The sequence below is a fragment of the Python bivittatus genome, unplaced genomic scaffold, assembly GCF_059951505.1.
Source record: "Python bivittatus isolate LINGU-HERP-01145 unplaced genomic scaffold, Pbiv_v1 ctg000000_np1212, whole genome shotgun sequence".
In the NCBI taxonomy this organism is placed as follows: Eukaryota; Metazoa; Chordata; class Lepidosauria; order Squamata; family Pythonidae; genus Python; species Python bivittatus.
This window is the reverse complement of record NW_028277028.1, coordinates 865,660-888,054: the sequence shown is the minus strand read 5'-3', so window position 1 is coordinate 888,054 and position 22,395 is coordinate 865,660. Positions and strand designations below refer to the sequence as shown.

The 22,395-nt window shown below is 40.9% G+C and overlaps 2 protein-coding genes across 2 annotated transcripts in view; one reads left to right on the top strand and one right to left on the bottom strand.

The window, feature by feature from the left end:
• GALNT1 (polypeptide N-acetylgalactosaminyltransferase 1) overlaps positions 1-7,846 on the bottom strand; it is a 62,450-nt gene extending 54,604 nt beyond the window's left edge. Inside the window, exon 1 of the mRNA XM_007429899.4 lies at positions 7,248-7,846. The gene's annotated coding sequence lies outside the window, so the exon portion shown is untranslated. The remainder of the gene's footprint in view (positions 1-7,247) is intronic.
• Positions 7,847-21,239: 13,393 nt separating this feature from the next.
• The window catches only part of INO80C (INO80 complex subunit C), a 30,945-nt gene continuing 29,789 nt past the window's right edge, over positions 21,240-22,395 (top strand). Inside the window, exon 1 of the mRNA XM_088153477.1 lies at positions 21,240-21,473. The gene's annotated coding sequence lies outside the window, so the exon portion shown is untranslated. The remainder of the gene's footprint in view (positions 21,474-22,395) is intronic.

Below are 22,395 nucleotides of genomic sequence, written 5' to 3'. Positions count from 1 at the left end.
AAAAACTACAAATATGTATTTATTTATTAAATTTATATGCCGCCCATCTCCCCCAAAGGGTGATTCTCTTATTAAAATCAAATTAGTATACAAGTCTCAACAACAGTATAAAATGTGAAGAAAAAGAAGAAATTACCGCAGTCTCTATCTAGTCAGTTAAAATTTTGTTGACAGACTCTTGTGGACCCACATTTTTGATGTAGTACAAGCCCATGTATGAAATTATAGTCCAGAAATGGTTTTTGATGTTGAGTTAAATTCTCAGTCAGTTTTGCTTTTCAAACATGAAGTTAATTTAGACAATGAAGTATTCTCCTACAACTTGATCTTCTTCTACAGAGAGAATTATATATATTTTCCAGTGATGCATGTACTATATCTTTGCAGCAGTTATCATATACAGTACAAGGCTTATTCAGTATGCTTCATTGGAATATAAAGTTTAGTCATATTTAATAGAAATAACTCAGATTGAAAAGGAAATTCAATGTTAGAGTTAGTTTCGTTCTGTTAAATATCTTGTACCAGTTTGCTCTAATATTCACTGAAAATGTAATGTTTTTCTTCTGCTGAAATTCCCATTGCTTATAAATTATTCTGTTTAAATACTGCACCCATAGTCATGTGCATTGTGTAAGTTACTGTTTGTGATATCACTCTCATTTTGATTGATTATTTTTACCTTCTCTTAAAGATTTCGAGTCTGCAACCTCAAAAGGGAGTGATTAGCTCTCTTTGTTTCTGTGTGTTCATTGAGCACCTCTAGGAATTTAACTAACTGAAGATTGACTGACTCTTCAGAATCTTGGAGAAAGAAGAGTACTGATTCATTCTATCCTGTGAAGTATTTTTTTACATTTTCAAAAATGTTTTCAAAATAAGTCTGTTTCATCTATTTTTCTGCCAGTGGATATACTAATACAGGTAGTCCTTGGTTAACTATGGTAATTGGGACCAGAATTTCCATTGCTAAGTGATGTGGTTGTAAAGCACAATGTCACATGACTGCATTGCTTAGTTACAGAAATACCAGCAGTCCCCATTGTCATTGTTGACGGAATCCCATGGATCATTAGGCAAGGACCCACCCAGATCCAAGCCATTTGTAGCTTGGTTCCTTCCATTTCCAAGCCTCAGTAAGGTAAGGGACTGCCTCCTCTTGAACTCCCCCCCATCTATCTCCCCCCATCTCTGCCCTTTCGGTCATCTGCACAGCAGCACTCTTCAGCAGTGGTGGCACTGGGGCTGAAGTAGAGGCCTGGGGCTTTTAGCAGTCTCAGCCAGTCACTGCCGCTGCCGCTGCCTCCAAACCTCTACTGCAGCCCCAGCACCGCCCCTGATCAATGCTGCCTCAAGCCCCATGCCATGGCCAGCCACCACAGTGCTGCAGAGCAAAACCCCAGCTGCCCCTACAGCCCTATGCTCCGCTGGTCCTTGCACACCCAGCTGAACTTTGCCATCTTCTTCTTCCCACTGCTGCTGATGTGTGCCTGGCCTGATCCTATGCAAAGTAGCTGCTGGCTGTGCCAGCCCTTCTTGCTGAGGCCATAGTCACCTTTCTCCAAATCATGCACGCCCTCCTTATGATGCATAGAAGACTTCTGAGCATCGTGAAAATGGTGCACATGATTTGGAGAATGGCGCACATGGCCTCAGGAAGAAGCCATGGCACAGCCAGCAGCTGTGTTGCATAGGGCCAGGCCAGACCAGGCATGCCTCATCAGTAGCAGGAGGAAGAAGACAGTGAAGGTCAGCTCGGCATGGCAGGGCTGGTGGAGTGCAGAGTGGTGGGGGCGGCGGGGGCACTGTACTGTGGTGCTGGGGTGACTGGCCATGACGCGGGGCTTGAGGCAGCACTTGGCAGCAGTGGCAGCGCTGAAATAGAGCCCTGGGATGGTGGCAGCTGGCTGATACTGCTGAAGGCCCCAGGCCTCTACTTCAGCCCCAGGACTGCTGGCGCTGCCACTGCTGCAGAGTGCCACTGTGCAGGGCGGCCAAAAGGGCAGAGTTGGGGGGAGATAGGCGGGTGGGGGAAGTTGAAGCACCTCTGTGGTTTTAAGTGCAGGCAGGCTGCCAAGCACCCAAATTTTGATCATGTGACTGCAGGGGCACTGCAACAGTCATAACTTTGGGGACAGGGTGTAAGTGCCATTTACATTCAGTACCACCATTACTTCAAACAGTTGCTAAACGAATGGTTGTTAAGCGAGAACTACCTGCAAGACATCAACAATCTTGTTGCCACCCAACAATCTTGTAAATGAAAGACAAGGGAGCAAGGGCTATAGCAAGTTCTCCTTGTGCACAGCAAGTTCCTATGGCTGAAACTCTCAAACCATTTTGAGTTTTGTTCCAACAGAATATAGTACACTTGAAATCTTTTGAGTTTTGTTCTGCTGGACCACAGCAAATTGAAAACATTCCAACTGAATGTTTCACATGGAGCTATGATGTTCAAAGCCTGAACTAAGCATATTTTATCTTTTTCACACATCCCCAATTATTTACTCCTTTATACCTTATTCAATTTTGTTAGTCAGTTTTACTCACTTTTTAAAAATTTCCCACTTAATTTTTGTTTTTTGTAATATAAAACCATTGTATGGAAATCAACAGATGTGAAATTGATCAATATTAATGTTTTAATGTGCAAGGCAATATATTTTGGTCCTGGGCACCCCTCTCCTCCCTATTGTATCTTGTAAGATCATCTTCAGGGGCTCTGGCTTAAGTACTTTTTGAAATTCTGGAGAGCTTTTGGAAAAAAGCTTTTGCAGGGGCTAAATAAATAGCTGAGCAATAGTAAGCCAATAATTCTTAAAGGTCCATGCAATGGAGTCCAAGGGGGACAAAGGGGGTCAGACTACAAAAGCAGTGCTGTAATGCAAGCCCCTCTCTTTTTCTATGTGTATCACAATGTCGCATAGCCACTTAAAAGGGAGATGCTTGTAGCACAATGCTGTAACACTGCTTTTGTCATTCTGCAGATGACCCTGGGCACATGGGAGACAGAGATATAGCACCAAATTTCAGTTTACCACTGTTCAGCTACTGTTTTAATCTGTGCAAAGTATTGCAATACATGTGAAGTAGCATGCTTGCTCCTTCATAGCTGGATGTTGTGATGACACTGGGTATGTTTGGTCAGAAGTAGCATAATTTCTTCTAAGTTTGGAGGATAAATATATCTTAAAGTCTTGCTGCTATCACTCCAAAATTATGAAGTTTCTTTTACTAGTAATGTACTATCATAATGGGGGGGGGGGGGAATACTTTATTCTCTCTCTGAGATCCAGCTAATTATAAACAATTAAAACTTTATTTATAGTAACATATAGGTAAATAATATAATAATTCATATTTTAAAGGGAATTAGCAAAACTGCATAATTACAAAACAATCATTCACTTTGACAAACAACTCTCTTCTTTTGTTTTATGCATACAGTACTGGTTAGTTCTTTCTTTTCTTTTCCCTATTTTTCTCTAACTGTGCACGCTTGTCTCCACTGTTAATGCCCTCTATATCTCCAAGTTCTCAGCTTTCTGGCTGCCTTCCCTATAGAGAAGTGTTCAGTTAATCTTTTACTTGCATTCTATCATACCAATAAATACTGTTTCATTACAGAAGTCAAGAAAGAAATTGTTTCTGAATGCAGCAATAAAGAAGTAAGGCAAGCTGTCTATATGCGGCTTGAAAAAAGAGTCTGTTCACCAAGTTAATTTTTCTTTCATGCCAATGAATGAAACAATATTGACACTGGTTTGTATTTATGTGTGGGGCTAGGCAACTACTAATAGAAATTGGCTGGGGGATAGCAGTTTATCTCCCATCAAAAACATTACATGAAAGGTCCTTGACAAGGGCACTTCTCCTCCAGCCAATTTCAGTAACAGAATATTTCCTGCAATACAACCTATCTTGCCAGAAATTATCAGAAGGGAGTGGAAACAATACCATTAAGGGTCCTATTGCTTCATGTCTTCCTTGCTTCCCCCATAAGCCAGTGTAGTAATACCTTCTTATGCATAGTACCCCACATTCAGGCTGCTCTACAATTCTTTAATTTTAAAGGGAATTTATAGGGAAATGTGCAGGTAGGGATATACAAAATTTGTCAGTCTAGGGATATTCTGTTTCATGCTGAAACTCCTCATGAACCATTCAGAGGTTTCCATAAATAAACTCCCCAACCAGAAGCAGTTCTGGATGAAGCAACCCTGTTTTAGGGCTGGATTCTTCACTTTTAACTACTTCTGGCTTGGAGAATTTGCTTCCAGAAACTAGTGAATCACACCAGAACAGCATCGTCCAGGGAAAAATGAAACATTCTGGAATTCTCTGGAACATTCCCTTCCTGAATCAATGAATTTTGCAGATTTGTCACCAGCGTAGGGGATTTAAATATTAAGTACTTCTTTCGACTTATAAAGTGTATTCAAGTTCCAGATGAGTGCTTTCTTCATTTTTGTCTCCATCTTTTTTCTCTCTCCAAGAAAGGACCTACTTCAACACTGGCTTGAGCTGTTGCTGTTTGAAAAGAAACTTAAATTTGTTTTTTATTTCCATTCTGCTGATGGTGATCAATAAGATGCAAGGCACTGAAACCTTCCTCCCACTAGAGTAATAAAGGTATGAGATCTCAGGCTACCAGGAAAAGATGAGATTGCCTCTCTTAGAAATCCATAAAGCAGCACATTTATTACAGTGTTTTGTGGAAGAACTATGCCTTGTTAAAGGTGCATCTGCTCAATGTCTGCTTGAGTGCATCCCTCCTGAACAAACTGAAAGATCAAGGCAAAGTATTAAATGGAGCCTAAATTATAAAAGCTATCATAATATTCATACAGCTCAGAATTTTAGTAGTACTATGCTAAACATTCTGAATGCAAAACATTTAAATTCTGTTCCAACATAAGTAGAAACCTTACAATGCTGTTCAAATCGTTCCAGAAGTGATCCAAGCTTAAAATACTTGTTTTGAACTGAAAACAGAATTGTTTTAAGCTTGAAATATTTTTGAAATTATCAGAAAACTTCCAGTAAGTTCAGAATGGCCAATTCTGAACTCAAGAATGTTTCAAATTCTAAATGTTTACATGTCCCTTATATGTCAAACCCAGGTTGCAAACAGCATACATAGATGCCAAGAATCTGTGGTATTCCTATAGCCCCCAGAATCCCCAATGGCCAAAAACTTGCAAGATCAAATTTCAGAAGACTTAATTTTTAAATTTTTATTTTAAGCATCTGTACCAGCATAATCAAAAAATTACACTATGGCACCCCAAATATGAAAAGGTTACTATCCTGTATTGTAAACTCTCACCTTAAACCAAATAATATTTTTGATTACTAAGCAGTAAGCATATATACTAGAAAATATGTTTTACTTCATTTAAAAAAAAATTGATGCCTGATATTAAAAGAACATCCTGCATTTTATCTGCATTAAAAATACAGATAAAATCATATATCAAGTCTTTAATACATTGATATATTAGCAAAATCAATGTTCTCAACCCCCCAATTTTTAATTTTCCATTTCAGACATTATTTTTTTCTCAAACCACTTTTCAATTTACATGAATTTAGACTGTGGATCTCAGTGGAATTAGCTTTTAGGGACCTTTTTCTTTCAGTTAACTGACCCACAGTTTAGAACAGACAAGGAAGCCAAATAATTTTTAACACAAAGTACAATACTATTACACACACACACACACACACACACACAATTAACTAAAATACAATGCAAGCAGAAGAAAATGTATTTCCAAAATTATATTCACATTGGTGAAATCACAAATGATAATTTAATTATCTTTTTATAGGCTTTTAAATTAATTAATAATTCATCTTGTAATTATATATATTCCTTGAATCTTTCAACCACATACATTTGTATAAAGTGTCACTAGAAATTGTGGAAAAACCAAGAATGAACTTAAATGTTTTTCCCATAAATAAGGTACAATTCACAATTTAGTATTGTAGTGCAAAAAAAATTAAAAGGTTCCTACAGCTGAAGGGTTACAGTATTTAACTATATGAGTTATATTAGCAAGACTGCAAATACATACAAATATTCTTATCAAAAACTAGATAGAATCTATTCTGCACTAAAGTGGTTAAAAATAAATTAAAGATTAAGAGTGTAGTATTAGATTTCAGAAGATGGCCTTGGAGAGTTCTTAGAGAGCTATTAAGCAGCGAAACAGCCTGCCTCCTGAAGTTGTGGGTGCTCCATCACTTGAGGTTTTCAAGAAAATATCCTATTTGTCTAGGATGATCTGAAGAATGGGAGCAGAGAAATAAGGTTTGGTGGCTGAATAATGCAAATAAGCTGTCATGGGCATTGCTCTTGTGAAAAATACACTTTAAATACAAATACATATAAAAAATTAGGGTCAACAAGTTCAGAATTAGGTAAAATTGGGAGTCTAGTTACGTAAATGGATTCTGCCATCCATACATGTATACATAACATGAGACAAAATCTGTAATTGACTAAACTTGCAATCTTATTTTGTTTAAACATAAAAACTCTCTAATCAAGCTTGATCACTAATGACTACGTGGACACAAACCATGCACTTTTTTTGGCAGCAATACGGAAGTGGTTTGCTGCTGCCTTCCTCCAGGATTTTTTTCAACTTCCCAGTCTAATTTACAAGCTGTGGCATTCTCTGTTAAATCTCCTCTCCAGATGCAAGTGGAAAGTAAATCCCATTGCATACAGTGACTTTATATATATAATTCTGTTTTAATGGGTTTAATTTTAACCCCCCCTCCCCCCAAATGCTGCTACATATACTTCCAAGTAAATTTCCATAAAACCAGGCTGCCAGGGCAGGTTCATCAAGCGATGAGATACTACAGAAAGAAGAGTTCAAATCTGTGCTTAACACTTGATGGATCACCATCTTGCCTGGGCAACCCTCAAATTCCTCTATACAGATTGTGAGAATAAAACTGAAAGACTGTACAAGTGCAAAATAAAGTGTAATCCACGATGAGTAATTCAGGAAAGTTAGATTGTGAATTTATCCCCACTATTCTAGGTAGATGAAAAGTTTCACACAGTATTAGAGCAACAACACTCACTCATTAAACTCGTCACAATAATCAAGCAATGTTACTCTGTATACTAGAAGCATGCGAGCCTGCCTTTTTTACTGTGATGCAGAGGAGAGAAACAAATTTAAAAGGAGACTGCTACAGAGGAATAATGGAAATAAACTCACCTCCACTAAGTTTCTCACTCTGCCCAAGATGAGCTGTCGCCAGCAGTGATTCCGTCACTGCTATCCCGCCAAGTAAGATTTCCCAGGCGGTGGGCAGGGGAAGTAAGAACGGGCCCAGAAATTATTCCGGAATCAATCAGCTCTCTCCAAAACTTGTAAACGCCACCGCTAGCAGAGACTTCCGCTCACAGCTCATGTCTCGCTATCCTAAATGCCATGAGGACTTTGAGCCCAACGACTGAGAGAGATGGAAGACGACTGACCACCTTCCACTAACTAGGATCGCCTCAGAAAGGGCGCTGCACATCTACACCGACTCCGCCGGTACCATCCGAACATCACTGTCCTTCAGAAACTGCTTGCCCAGGCCTTACCGCCATCTCGATCCCGTTTTTTCAGCACCGCTCCTCCATAGCCGGCAGCCACTTCCTTCTCGACCAGAGGGCGGGAAAGGCGTTAACTGCCCCACCTCAAGAGCACGTCTCTCAGTGCCCACAACGCTGCAAACTCACCGCCTTCACACCAAATTCGCCGTTCTCAGCGTCACGGAACCCTGCCAGCAACGCCTCCTGCCATTTGACAGAACGTCCTATTCCCGCCCACAGGTGACCGGATATCTTGGTCACATGATCCAACTCGGTGGGGGGTCTCACTGAAGAGCGTGAAAGTTGGGAGACTGGACAGCCGGGACGATAGGGGCGTGAGGGCGTGTCATAACGGAGCAAAAGCGTACACTCTGTTAATACGTACACTATCTTAAAACTGCGCCAAAATAGAACTGCATAATAGGAGAAAAATATCCCTCCATTAGAAAAAACTACATGATTTGAATCATTTTGCATGTTGAAGAGCTTTTTTTTAATTACATGGGTATGTACAGGATTCCAAAACTAGATTTATCGTACGAAATCCAGACCCAGCCAGTTTCTCCTGTTGTGCTCCATCCGGCAGGAACAACAGAAGAATATCCCGAAATGTCCAGGATACCAGCGACGGAAGCCAAGGGGCGGGGCTATGTGGTATCATCGCTCAAGTCACTCAAGAGAAACGGGGCCAGCGCTTTCCAGCGGTAATCTGATTGGTGCATAAAAGAAAGGGGCGCGGCCAGCAAGTACATAAATAAAGGTAGCCCTCCTCGCATGCATTCGGAGTGTCCCTTTTTTTGTCTGGCTGTGAGGAATTTAGCGATTAACAAGGGGGTTGATTTGTAGAGCCCTATGACTTGATGCCACAAACGCTAAATTATAACCACAAAATCAGAGTTGGAAGGGGCATTTACGCCCTCCTCCCTGCTCAGTGCAGGAATGCAAATTAAAGTATGTTAGCCTGCTCTCTAGCCCTCCTTGAAGACCACTAATGAAAGAAGTCCATTTTTTCTCAGATTTTTCTGCAGTCAAATTGCTCTAGTAAAATTTTTTTTTCTAAATTCAATCTGCTAACCTATTCTGATTATTTTGTATTTTATTTGTTTTTGGGCCTATTAGCTATCACTTGCAAATTTGATAAGGATTCCCTCTTTTTCATTCAAGTAATAAATTACTGAAGAGTACACAGTTTAGGACTGTTCCTTGTGGCACCCCACTCAGTTTATCTTTTCAGTCTGATGAGAACCAATGATGAGTACTCAATACAATTTTCATGCATTCACTTCACTTCCATGTCATCCACTCATACTTAACTAGCTTTCTAATCAGCATGTCATAGGTACTTTGTCAAGTGTTTTGCTGGCATTCCCACAATCTATTAAGATAAGGTTACAGTAGTCTAGCAAGATTTGTTTTTGACAAAACCAAGCTGACTTTGGACAATTACCTTTTTTTTTTTTTAATTCTTATAGAGCAATATCGCTATGATCTCTAAAATCTTCTCAGGTGATGATGTCATACTGACCAGTCTACAATTTGCTAGATTTTCCTTTTCCCCTTTTTCAAAGAAAGGGATAATACCAGTCATCTGACAGGATTTCTCAGAGATAATACATTCAGCCAGACCATCAGTACCCTACGGTGCAATTCATCTGCCCTTTAAGATTTAACAAGATTTCATGACAGCAGTCCATCATGCGCACCTTCTCAATAGCGGTCCCTGGCCTTTGGAGCATCCCCTGAGATCTAGAAGGCCCCTCCCCTCCTAGCTTTCAAGAGCCCTGAACATCTGGCTTTTCCCACAAGTCCTGGGATAGTGTGTGGCTGAAGCCAGTAAAGTTGTTTTGTAGATGTAAGGGGTGTGTTGTTTTGGGGGGCGGTAGGAGTGTTTATACTGGTTTTTATGTTTTTTATTTTTTTTATCATTGTAAGCTTCCCAGGGTTATGCTTTGTAAGATGGGTGGCTATATAAATCTTTTAAATAACGCAAATAAATAACTCATAAGGAAAATGTAGGGTCTATATTTGTTTGAATGTTATATTCATAATTTGTTTGAATGTTATATTCATAATTTGTAGTGATATCGTTGTCACTGTTCTTTACAATATCTTATGTCCCCACATTTATTAGAAGGAACAGATCATTTTCAATGGCCTTGATCAAATTTTGGAAGTTGTTTTGTCCATCCCTGGGAGACAGCATTTCATGAGGCAATGAGTCCAGTCAGTATACTTTGTTTCAGTTCTCATAGTAGCGTGTCATCAACTACCATGACTCTTCCCTTTGCCTTACGTGGCACAGCTGCATCCTTTCTGCCATTTAGGAATCCACTGCTCTGTCTCCCATCCTTTAATGCCTCTCTTTTCTTCCACTGAATGCTCAGAGTGTAATTTATTTTCATGAACCTGATTTTTTTTTTTTAGTTTTGGGCAGGCCAAATATCTTCTACATTTCTTGCTTTGGGATGTTACTGTTATCCACTGGCTTTGCTTCTTTGTTTTTTTTTATGTTTTCACCATCCATTTCTGCTGTAGATCTCTCTTTCTTTGAACTGATAAATCTTTATCCTTTCTTATCACTGAAGTGTGGCCATTCACTGCTCTAATCCTTTCTTTTCTTTTTTTCAAAGATTGCTATGAGCCGCCCAGAGTCATCTGTTGGGGGGAGATGGGTGGCATACAAATGTATAAATAAATAGATAGATAGATAGATAGATAGATAGATAGATAGATAGATAGATAGATAGATAGATAGTATGGCACTTTTATTTCCCAAGTTTCAATAAAATGCCAATAAGAAGACTTGAGATGAGACTTCTGATGAATAGCAGATGTATTTTGATCAAGACACAGCTGGGTGACCCCAATCAACACATTAACAAGAGATGTTGATGGAACCACACCTCACAAAACAAACATCAGAGGCTTTATAGACATTTAAATCTGTAATCAGATAGTACATCCCCTCATACCCATACAAGGGATTTTTGGGGCGGTCTGAGCAAGTGGAAGGTGGTTCTTAGGAAGGTAAACTTAACTGTAACTTTTTCTTCTGGTTATCAAGGGAATGGCATACCAGATTCTTCTTATCTTTCTCTAGAATGTAGGGCCTCACAACTGTTTCAAAAAGCTTGGTACAACAAACAGCTTGTACTCGGCTAATTGCTTATTCGAAGACAATCGGGCATTCAGCAAAGAGATAAGGGGGGGGGAAGAAACCAGTGCTCTTTACAAAACAAAAGCAAGTTAACCCTTTAGAAATAAAATAGAGTGCACTGTTACAGGTATGGTTATACATTATGTGAAGCATATATATATAGAGAGAGAGAATATAAAATTGTGTATCAAAATAATGCCCTTCAAAATAAATAAATAAATAAGCAAACAAGCAAGCTGCCATGTTGTTTTCGGGCAATAAAATGAACATTTCAGTAGAAAGACTTTTTGTTTCCTGCTGAGGCTTGCAGGTAAGTCAAAGAGAAAATTTGTTAACCCCTTCTGAATGCTCCTGACAAACTTCTGTTAGTTCTTCCTGTTCAGTAGCTCTGTGAGGGGAATTACTATCAGCGGTGTAAAACATTTTGAAGCTTAAACCTTCCTCAAATCCTATATGGAGCAAGGAAAATGTACTCAAGCGCATGCAGATTAAATTCTTAAGGTCCACACTTGCTGTACCCAGGAGTGTTCCCAATGCAGTATTCAGGCTCAAGACCAGAGGAGGATATAAGGCAAGTCATGACATACTGGCTCAAGAATAAACTCTTCTCCACAGGACTGGTACCATGAGTTCTGATAAATAATTATTTTTTACCATACATACTGACAGTGGAACAGACACTAAGGTTATCTGGGACTTCCCATGGCATCTCTTCTTTTCTTTGGTTACAATCAAACTAAAAGGATAGTCCTTCAAAACTAAATGATAACTGAATACAAGTAGTCCTCACCTAATGACCGCAATTGGGACTAGAATCTTAATCATTGAGTGATGCGGTCATTAAGTGAGACGCCCACGTGACTGCTTCACTCAACACCCACAATCTTGGCACTCCTGGGTCATTAAGTGGATGGAGTGAAAATGCTGCCTGCTGAAGGGAAAATGCTGCCTCCTGGCAGGCAGCCCTTTCATTCTCAAACGTTCCTGCAGCCCACTGAAGGGTTTGCCCTCCCCTTCATGCACAGAGGGGAAATCCTTTGTGGGGCTGAGGAACGGAGCTCAAATCTTCAGGATTTGAGCTCTGTTCCTGCACACCACTGAGAGGTTTCCCCTCCCCCTCCTTTTGCTGTTATAGACTTACAGGTTTTATAGGTTTGTTTCATAGTTTAGTTTAATAAATTTTATGTTTTGTTCTCTTTTATAGATTAATAAGCTTTTATAAGACTATAGGTTGAGTCGTTCACCTTACTTTTATAGATTTTAGTTATATTTTATTTCTATTTGCTGGTCATTGACTGAATAAAGTTTCTTCTTCCTCTTTTTGATTAGTTCTACAGAAAGGGTAGGACTTCTAGACAATCTTCATAAAATATCTTTGGGCTGATACAAGCAGAAACAAACAATTTATAAAAGATCATGCAATAATAAGTAATATTTTGAATGTCTGCTCTGGGATAAATACAAAAAAAAAAAGATATCTCCCCCTTTGCTTTGTTATTAGATATTTACTTCTATGAAGAGGGAAACACTAAAAAATTCATACTGTAGAGAGTGAATTTGTTCATACAGCAAAATTTAATTAATAAGACAAAGATAAAATCTTTTGAGATTCTTATTTCATAAAGGTCCAGTCTACTTGATTCATTCCATTATTTTAAAATAAGTAGTATAGTTTGTTTATTTATTTGTTTGTTTGTTTATTTATTTATTTGAATTTATTGGCCACCCAACTCCAGTGGACTCTGAGCAGCATACAAAACTAGAGAAAACATAAAAACAGCTTAAAACATTAAATCAAACAGACAGCCCAGACTAAAATAATCTAATAGACAGCGAAATCAACCAAACAAAACAGGGGCCATTGAACAAATAATAAATATCAACCCCAGGCCTGGGATCAAAGCCAGGTTTTCAAAGCTTTCTGGAACCCTAAGAGAGAGGGTGCCATCCTTATCTCTGAGGGAATGCTATTCCAGAGGGTAGGGGCCACAACAGAGAAGGCACGCTTCCTAGGTCCCACAAGATGGCAATGTTTAATGGAGGGAACCTGGAGTGCACCCACTCTGGTGGAACATACTGGGCGGGCAGAAACAGTTGGAGACAAGTGGTCTCTCAGATATCCAGGCCCTGTGCCATAGAGGGCTTTATAAGTAATAACCAGCACCTTGAATTGCACTTGGAAGCCAACTGGCAGCCAATGCAGCTTGCCACTGCTCGCGCTGCTGCATTTTGAACCAGCTGTAGCTTCCAGGTGGTTTTTAAGGGCATCCCTATGTAGAGTGTACTGCAGTAATCCAATTGTGAGGAGACTAGTGCATGAGTGACTGTCTGAAGGGCCTCCTGATTGAGGAAAGAGCACAACTGCCACACAAGATGAACATGTACAAAGGCCTCCTGGCCACACCTACTACCTGTTCTTCAAGCAGTAGCTGCAAGTCCAGAAGAACCAGTTGTGCACTGGTTTTGACTGGGAAGTGCAGCCCCATCCAAGACCAAAGATGGTGACATCCCTAACCCACGGGGTCCAAACAGCCACAGCTACTCAGTCTTGTTAGGATTGAGCCAAAGTCTGTTCTGCCCCATCCAGACCCAAACAGCCTCCAAGCCATCAGTACATTGACAGCTTCACCTGTGTGGAGATGTAAAGCCAGGTAATACTGATAATACCACACCCCAAACTGCCAGATGACTTCACCCAGTGGTTTCATGTACAGTTAGGACCAGAAATATTGGAACAAGGATAACTGTTTTGGCATTTGGCCTCTATACACCATCACATTGAAGCTGAAAGGAAACACACCCAGTTGGGAGCAAAGTCAGGACTTTCAGCTGTAATTCAAGGGGGTTGACAGAAGTGGGGCACTAACCATTCAGGAAGTACAGCCAGTGCCATACAAACACCCCCATTGTTGGTGGCTCATAAGCAATGGAACAAACCAACATCATTACAAACATAAGGATCGCTTTTAATACCTGGATGAAAATCCTTTGCAGTCAGTGACTGCCTGAAGTCTGGAATCCATGGACAAGACCAAATGCTGAGTTTCCTCCCTCGAGATGCTTTGCCAGGCCTTTACTGCAGCTGCCTTCAGCTGCTGCTTGTTTGTGGGTCTTTCTGCCTTCAGTCTTGTCTTCAGTAAGTGAAAACCATGCACTATTGGGTTGAGATCAGGTGACTGACTTGGCCATTGAAGAACATCCCACTTCTTTGCCTTGAGAAACTCTTGGGTAGATTTTGCTATATGTTTTGGGTCATTATCCATCTGCAATATGAAGCGGCATCCTATCCGTTTGGCAGCATTTGGCTGAATCTGAGCAGAAAGTATAGCCCTATACACTTCAGAATTCATCCTGCTGCTTTTATCAGCAGTCAGGTCATCAATCAACACCAGTGACCCGGTTCCATTGGCAGCCATACATGCCCATGCCATAACACTGCCTCCACCATGTTTGACAGATGATGTGGTATGCTTTGGATCATGAGCTGTTCCTTTGCTTCTCAATATGTTTCTCTTCCCATCATTCTGGTGCAAGTTAATCTTGGTTTCATCAATCCAAAGAATCTTATTCCAGAACTGGGCAGGCTTTTTTAGGCATTTGCTGGCAAAGTCTAATCTGGCCTTTCTGTTTTTGAGCATTACCAGTGGTTTGCACCTTGTTGTGAAGCCTCTGTATTTACATTCATAAAGCCGTCTCTTGACTGTAGATGTTGACAATGACATGCCTACTTCCTCAAGAGCATTCGTGACCTGGCTAGATGTTGTGAAAGGGTTCCTCTTCACCACGAGCAGAATTCTGCGGTCATCCACTTTAGTTGTCTTCCGTGGTCTTCCAGGCCTTTTACTGTTGCTGAGCTTGCCAGTTAATTCCTTCTTTTTCAGAATGTTCCAAACTGTTGTATTGGGCACTCCCAATGTTTTTGCTATCTCTCTGATGGGTTTATTTTGTTTTCTCAGCCTAATGATGGCCTCCTTCACTCGCATGGACACCTTTTTGGACCTCATGTTGAGAGTTCCAGTGAACAGCTAGCAAATGCAGATGTAACACTCAGAACCACCTCCAGGCCTTTTATCTGCTTGATTGGTCATGGGGTACCCAGGAAACAGGCCACACCTGGCCATGCAGCTGCTTGTCAGCCATTTGTTCCATTACTTATGAGCCACCAACAATGGGTGTATGTATATGCCATTGGCTGTACTTCCCGAATGGTTAGTGCCCCACTTTTGTCAAGCCCTTTGAATTACAGCTGAAAGTCCTGACTTTGCTCCCATCTGGGTGTGTTTCCTTTCAACTTCGATGTGGTGGTATACAGAGGCCAAATGCCCAAACAGTTATCCTTGTTCAAATATTTTTGGTCCTGACTCTAGGTGTTGAACAGGATAGGGGAGAGCATTGAGCCCTGAGGCACCCCACACATGAGGGGCCATGGATGCTATCCCCCCCCCCCATCAACACCAACTGGAACTGACCACTGAGGAAGGAGGTGAACCACTGGAATGCAGTGCTTCCCATTCCTAATCCCTGCAGTCGGTCCAGAAGGATACTGTGGTTGACAGCACTGAAAGCCACAGAGAGATTAAGGAGCACTAGGATGGATGCACCACCCCCATCCTGGATCCACCAAGGTCATCAGCAAGCACGACCAACACTGTCTCTGTACTGTACTCTGGCCTGAAGCCAGAATGAAATGGGTCCAGATAATCTGTTTCCTCCAAGATCCTCTATAGCTGTCATCCAACCACCTTTTCCACAACCTTCACTGGAAAGGGAAGATTGGAAACTGGCTGATAATTGTCCAACAGGGAAGGGTCCAGCTATGACCTCTTGAAGAGAAAGCATAACATCACCTCCTTCAAGGCTAGTGGGACCACCCCCTCTGTCAAAGAGGCTGAGACCACTGCATGAACCCATACTGGGGCCACCTCCTGAGCTGCTTTAATAACCCAGGAGGGGCTTGGGCCTAACAGATGGCTGGACTAACAAACAAAAGGACCTTGTCCACTTCCTTGGGCGTAACAGAATCAAACTTAGTCCAGATAACATCGCAAGACTGTTCCCTGGGCAATTCATTAGGACTGGGCATTTCATTAGGACTTGCCTAGTCCAACTCTTTGGTCTTTGTCTGCCAGATAGCATGGATACTGCTCATCACAGCCCTGGAGATGATCCTGTGGCCCAAAGCCCCCCAGCAGGGCCACTCCCTAAACAGCCCCCCCACTACAAAGGGCTGCTGAGCAGATGCAATAAGAGTGGAGAAATAATTATGTTTTGCACCCTCATCACCATGATGTAGGCCTGAAAATGGGCTCTTACTCATGTTCGGTCAGATTGGCTCAGATTGGCTCCAACAGTGCTCTAGGCATAACTTCTGGCATTTCATATCTTGAAGCTCTTTGGAAAACCAAAGAGCACTCCGAAATTGGCACACAGAAACCACATAGGAGCGATCCAGTCCTGGGTCTCTGTCATATGCCTATTTCAGGCTGAAGCCAAGGCCTCAGCCAAAGTGCCTGACAGGTGCTCAGAAAAAACTCCAAGCTTCCTCTGGAAACCAACAGGGTCCATCCATTGCCTGGGGTGGACCAGCTGAGGCCTTCTCTCCCTGCAGAGGCGGGTGGTCCCAGCAAGTCAGAGGGCAATCAAAGAGTGATTTGTCCATGGCAACAGACTGATGGTAATGTCCTCCAATTCCAGATCACAATGCAACTGCCCGAGACAAAAACCAGATCTAGCATGCAACCTCCAGAATGTAAGGTTTACCCCATTCGTCTCAGAGAAACTCTTGTGACGTGTGTTCAGCAAAGCAGTTTACTCAAGAGTAATGTAAGTAAGTACAGACAAAGCCAGGATTGGCTTGGCATAGCTTACATGGTATTTTATAGCTTCCCGTTCCCGCGCTTCCCCGTTGCTTAGTTACAAATTACCCAGAGTAATCCCCCCTCGCCCAAATGGCAGATTCAGTTCCATGCTTTTGTCTTTTTGATTGCCGTCTATGAGTTATGCTGTTGTTGCCTTTGTTGGGTTTGCCTCTTTGTGCGCAAAGCCGGGAGTTCCCAATCACTCATTGACTGCTTCGCTTCCAAGCCTCTGCGCTTTCCTTTGTTTGCAGCACTCGAGGGAACTGCGCTGATACAAAGTATCCACTTGCGGTTTTGAGTTAAGCACCGCCACCTGCCAGTAATCAGCTCGCGGTTTCACTTCCCCTTTTTCCTCTGCTCGCGCCTGGGCGGTGAAATTGACTTAGGCGAAGCTGAGCGGTGCCTTCGCCATGCCGTGCCGGCTGAATCTGACACAGAATGTGTTGGGCCTTCTATCATTTGGGACAGGTCCATGGTTGCCATGGAGGCCATGAACTCCTGAGCCGCCCTGGACTCAACATCACCAGGTGGCAGGTTAAAGTCCTCAAGGATCATCAGCCTTGGGGACTCCACTGCGAACCCAGCAATGGAATCCAGTAGCTCGAGCAGGAATGATGCTGGGCAGCAGGGAGGGTGGTACACCACCAATAATCCCAACTATTCCCAAAGCCTAACTTAAGCCAGAGAGTCTTACATCCAGTTATCTGCAGAGTAAAGCCTCTAAGAACCCTCAATGACTCACAGATGACATACTAAAAGAATTGCAGAAACAGAGAGGAATATGATGTAACTGAACTTTAAAAACTTATAACAGTAACTTGGAACTTTTTCTGAGCCTTAATTATAAACTGTTGGTGAAATATGACTCAGAATCCAAACAAATCAAAATTGCATCATTAAATGGATGCAGAATTTGAATGCAGTAATAGAAATGCAACAATGGGAATTTCAGTGCAAGAAGAATATTACATTTATTCTGAATATTATACTTAGAGTAAACTAGACAACTGACTCAAGACATTTTAGCATTGGATAATTAGTCTTGAGTGCTAAGATGAATATTTTCTTAAAATTGCTGGAAATACAATGAGCAGGTGGATCTTTATTTTCATATTTGGTGGAAATGTTGTAAAATACAGTATCTATATTAGAAGGAAACAAATCTTAAAAGTTGAATTCCCATTTCAAACTGCAGTATTCTTATTAAACTTTATTAAAGCATATATTCATTCAAAGTATGAAGGAATTAGCTTTGTATATACTTATTGGTACAAGAATATTACATGCTTTTTACTGGAACGGTTGTTTGATCCCCTCCATGGAAGAATAGCTAACAAAGCTGTGGGAGGATGCTTCAATATCTAGAATTACTTCATACCTTAAAAGTAAATCTGACATAGAATTCACCTCAAACTGGAAACAGTTCCTAGATTGCAACCCAATTCATGTAATCTAGGAATACAACCCAATTCATCGATTTGTACTGCATCTAAAATTTGGATTTCTCTGTGTAAAAAGTTTATATTTCAATTTTATATTTAAATCAGAACAGACTCTTAGAAATTTGAACTGAATTTATTATAACTTAACATTTTACTCATGTTGGCCATGGTCTTGATAGTCATTCTTAGCTCAGAGTTTCATAATTATTTTTAGTTTTTAAAGTGATACAATATATTCAGCTATTTACAACTAATTAATGTTATAGTGAGAGCCAGTTTGGTGTAGTGGTTAAGGCATCAGGCTAGAAACCATGAGACCGTGAGTTCTAGCCCCCCCTAGGCACAAAGCCAGATGGGTGAATCCTTGGGCCAGTCACTTTCTCTCAACCCTAGGAAAGAGGCAATGGCAAACCACTTCTGAAAAACCTTGCCAAGAAAACTGCAGAGATTTGTCCAGGCCATCTCCAAGAATTGGACACGGTTGAATGGATTAAAAAAAATGTTAGATTGGAAAACTGAAACATCCACAATATTTTTAAATCCCCTGTCTATTCATCTCTATTTTACTTTTTTATTCCTTCTTTTTGTCTGGAGATGATATTTTGTAGGAAAAAAACTGAAGGGTCCAGTTTAGAACCCTAACCCACATATCTGCTTGGTATAAAACAGTATCACTAATTCACTAAAAGCAATCAGGTGCGAAGAATTCTCAGGTGCACCAAATGTAACAAGCACTAAGAAGATAAGTGAAATGTTAACTACAGGAATGCAGATTGGGCAACTAAGAATGAACAATTAGTGCTGGGAACACAAGGCTTTTAGATAACAGCTATGTTAAAATAACAACTTTAAACACTAATTCTTACAGCCCTTTGTTTAAACCATTGTATGGTTCCATTGTATAGGGAATGTATTACCTCATTCTCCCCCCCCCCCTTTATTAGATCTTCCAATGCATATATGAATTAACCCAAATAGTAAGGTTAGCCTTATCAATCACATTGATGGCTATATCCCATCACATGACAAATAACTATCTATAGTTTTATTGTAGCCTATCAAATATAAGGATAATTTGTATATGTCTATAAAGAATGCTTGTAACTCCATGCTTCTTTAGCCTTCTTGTCCTGCCTCCAGTACCAAATCTGTCAATAAATCAATTTGTGCTTCAGAGACACTTCTTTGTCTCTGGTTCAAATGTAGCCTGGGAAAATTCTCCTTCAATTTCAACTTACAAAGTAGCTTCATGTTACATTTCCCCAACTGGGATTCACTTGTGTCATTATGTAAGAATGACCATAGTTCATGCACTAGCGTTAGCTTTTAATCACATGCTCCAGGCCCTCACTAAAGCCTGGCCATCCAGCTGATGCTTACATCTAGGAGTATCTAGAAACATTAATCTTCAGAAAGGATGTATATCCTTACATGAGAATTTTTGCTCCATCATCAGCTGGATCTGTGGATCACAGGACATCTCTGTCTTGTGAGCCCAAGCTTCAATTACCTCTCATGTAACTCGTGCCGTATTTGAAACTGATTAGAATTTGGTCACGAATTTTGATTTAGAAGGAAAGAACAGCAGAGTGATAACATTTCTGTTTACTGCTCTCATGAAACTACTAGAGAAGGTCATCCAGAACTTTGGGATTCATGTCATTAATGTGCCATCCAAAGTAATAAAAGATAAGGATTGAAATGGGTTGTATTGAAAAAGAGGTGCCTGATTCAGTGGAATAGGAGGCAAAAGCATTTCACATTAAGTAACAGCAGTATTGGATCATACTTTCAAGAAGTGTAATGAAGAAGGAAAGAGGATGTACAAGAAAATTTGTTTCACAAATGATCAGGCAGAGAACCTCAGAAACCATGACTTCGAGTTTCCGCCCGGACAGGACAGTGCGCAGACGCGCTTCTCGGAGCTCTGAGGGCACCTGAGCTGTATTTGATCAGCGGTGGGTCTAGAGGAGAGAAGACCACCAAATTATCCCCCTGGATAGGGGGGGTTCAGAAGACCTGACATGGACGTATAACATTACAGCCATTATTAAAAAGGCACAGCAAAGGATGTTTTTCCTGCGGCAACTTAGGAAGTTTAAATTATCCCAGGAGCTCTTGGTGCAGTTTTACAGGGGAATCATTGAGTCTGTTATCTGCTCCTCTATAACTGTCTGGTTTGGTTCTGCAACCAAACAGGACACACTCAGACTCCAACGAATAGTTAAGTCTGCAGAAAGGATCATTGCAATCCATCTGCCTTCTGTAGAAGAACTATATACTGTGAGGGTCAAAAGGAGGGCAGAGAGGATATCTGCAGACTCTTCTCATCCTGGGTACAATCTGTTCCAACTTCTTCCTTCAGGACGGCGCCATAGAGCTCCTTATGTTAAAACATCCAGACATCAGAATAGTTTTTTCCCTCGTGCCATTGCTTTGCTGAATACCATGTGATCTTTTTTTGTTCTTATCCAAACGCACCGTTGATTTTGCTGTTATCACCGAAGATAAATTCCTTGTGTATGTTTTATACTTGGCCATTAAAAGTATTGGTATTGGTATTGGTATTGGTATTGGTATTGGTATTGGTATTGGTATTGGTATTGGTATTAACCACGAGAGCCCTGGACGCCGTTCCTCCTGTCTTTCCTGGTTTCCATCCCCGGGAGAGCCGGTGAATAGAATGGCGAAGGTGGCTGGGAATTCCATCATGCTTTGCAAATGCAGAGAGCCTCATGAATGAGAGACATTAGCACTGCAGTCCGGTGTCTTAGATCACTTTAGAAGAGGAAGGGGTTTTTTTTTCTCTTTACTCTCCTCCTCTTTGGATTATATATTTTTTTCTTTTTTGTTTTATTAATATCTAAGATCTATCTCTGGACTACACTTCTAGATGCTGGTGTCAGAAAACGACAGACACGGGTTCGGTTGTCCAGTAGACAGAAGTTTTTATTGGGCACGTTTGCAAAGGTGGGTCCCTCCCGCAGCAATGGAGGAACCCCAAAACAAGGTCTGACAGGTTTTTATACCCCCTATCTGTCCTCCCCCTCCTATGAGGGCTTGGCTCACAATCTCACCTTTTTTTTTTACCGCCCCGGAGCGCTGCTAATTAACCGCAAAACCGCAGACATTCCACTTTCCGAATCCAATCAGCGCAATACACATTGCAATACCCACTTGACCCAACAGCCGCCCCCTGCCGTTTCTCTTCACTCTGGTGCGAACGTGCCTTTTGCCTGCAGTATTTCCTCCCTCCTGCCGTTCCTCTTCACTCTGGTGCGAGTGTGCCTTCTGCCCATCCTCCCTCCTGCCGTCCCCCCAAGGCTGCCCCATGGTGCACAGCGCTCTCCCCTAGCAAACATGGTTCGTTTGAGGCCCTCACTTCTCCCTGCCTTCTCACACTGGTGAGTTACTTTTTTATTCTCTGTCATGGAACATAATGTGTGGAAATTGACAAATGGACTTTGCTACGATATGGAAATGTTTTATGGATTTTAAATAGAGGATTTTATAAATTGTTAATGGTTTGCCTTTTTTATGGGATTAAAATTTTTTCTCTTTTTTTCTGGCTGATAAACATATATTGGATTATGAATCTGCTGTTGGATTTTTATAGCTGAGTTTTCCCTTTTCTCTATGTTGAACTTAAAAGCTTGAGAACTGAGATGTTTATATATTTTATTACCTATATTTGGGAACAATAAGAGACAGCTTTCTATATCTGGGGTTATAACTGCTGTGTTGTTAGAGAACTTGGAAGAAAGCTGTTGCTATTGGATCATAATTGTTGTTCTTTGAAGATATTGAACTTTCTACTGCTTACAATGGCCTTAAGAGGGAAGAAGGATAAGGAAAAGGAAAGAGAATCAACAAGAACTTTTACAGAATCAGCTGAGGGGGGTGGAGACATGAAAAAAGTACTAGATGCAATTGCTGCCTTAAGCCACCAGATGGACCAAAGAGACAAAAATGAATGAAAAAATAGACAATTTAAAGAAGGAATTGACTCAAGAATTTATAACTGAGGTTCAAAAAGTGACAGATGTGGTGGATGATTTGTTAACCGATCTCAAGAAAACTCAAGGACAGGTACAGTTGTTAGAAATTAAGTCAGAAGCAGTTACCAAAGATATTGATCGAAACCTGGATGCTATTGCATTAGCAGAAATGAGGGAGAAAGAATTCATATTGAGATTGAGATCAGTAACAGAAAATTCTGGGGAAGATGTAAGAAAATTTATTATTACCACATTAGCACAATTTTTAGAGATGGAGGAACAAGTCTTAGACTCTGAAACAGACAAAGTTTATAGAGTCAATTCACGT